The sequence below is a fragment of the Chrysochloris asiatica genome, unplaced genomic scaffold (genome assembly GCF_000296735.1).
Source record: "Chrysochloris asiatica unplaced genomic scaffold, ChrAsi1.0 scaffold00030, whole genome shotgun sequence".
Taxonomy (NCBI): domain Eukaryota; kingdom Metazoa; phylum Chordata; class Mammalia; order Afrosoricida; family Chrysochloridae; genus Chrysochloris; species Chrysochloris asiatica.
In genome coordinates this window covers 2490585-2491793 of record NW_006408548.1, presented here as the reverse complement: position 1 = coordinate 2491793, position 1209 = coordinate 2490585, and the positions used below count along the sequence as shown (strand labels likewise).

The 1209-nt window shown below is 44.3% G+C and overlaps 1 protein-coding gene across 1 annotated transcript in view; it reads right to left on the bottom strand.

Moving 5' to 3' along the window:
* GLB1 (galactosidase, beta 1) overlaps positions 1-1209 on the bottom strand; it is a 162158-nt gene that overhangs the window by 54100 nt on the left and 106849 nt on the right. The gene's annotated exons all lie outside the window — the stretch shown is intronic.

Sequence of the window (1209 nt, the reverse complement as noted above, 5' to 3'; positions counted from 1 at the left end):
GGGGCAAACCCCCTTCCAAGACTAAGACTCAATGGTAATATGCGCTCTGATTCACGACTACATTCATCACCGATAAGGGGAACTGAGGGAAAAACAGCAGTGAAGTGGTGAGCTAAGCCCTACAACGTTCAATAGACTCCTATAAACCCAGGTGGAGACCTAGTTTGCCAGAAGTGTGGCAAGACCTGGGAACTTTGGGGCCCAGAGTCAGTGATATAGCTGCAGAGGACTATAGTGGAGAGTGAAGCGTCCAGCTGATAAGAAAAGAGGGCATATTCACAAGAACACCCACACTTGCAGATAATACCCACTTGACCTGGCTTCAATGACTGGATAATCGGAGCTCAACCAGAAGAAAGAAGAGGGAAAAAAAAAGAGTAATCTGATACAATTTGATGAACTTGACCTATACCTATGTATACACTAGCTCAAAAGAAGAAACAAATCTTTACAGCGAGGATCATTCCCACCCCTTCCATACACAGAGTAGACAGTGATGGGCAACTTAGACATTGGCTGCCCAAAATGGGGGGCGCTATTAAGGCAAGAAGTGACTGACTTACAAGCTTTCAAAAGGGAACCTAGATCCAGAATGCGTGAAGGAAGTTAGAATCTCCACTGAGTAGTATCCAATCTGTCTAGGCAGGACTGATGAAATGCAGATAGGTCTCTTGTGATACAATAGTGAATAACTGTTATCAGGACTGATTGTGAGGGTTGGAATTGTAAAGGTAGATGTTTTATAGCAAGGAGGGGAGTGATTAACTTTTTAGTCTAGGAGCGGAGGTCCCTGGGACCATCAAGGGAGGAGAAGAGCTGAGAGCGGGACCCTATCCAGAGAAGCAGTAATGCCTGAGATGGAAGCAGAGAGGATGACATGGAGAGATAGAGCAGCTGGGGACTCTAGACCCATAGAGAGAGAGGGGCTGTGTGCTGAAGACCGGGGGGGCACACTTGCAGGGTATACTCTTTGGTTGGTTGATGATGCATGGAGGGGATTGTAACCATGGCCATGAAACGATATAAGATAGGATGAATGTAAAACTAATGTTCTCCCATGTAAACTATCACATAATTCACAATAAAACATTAAAATAAAAAAGAATAATTCTTCTGGGAAATTCCCACTTGAAAGGACAAGCAGACCAACCTGGAGTGGCTAGAAGAACAGAAGATACTTCTTGAAAGAAAGACCTACAGGAAAAATAT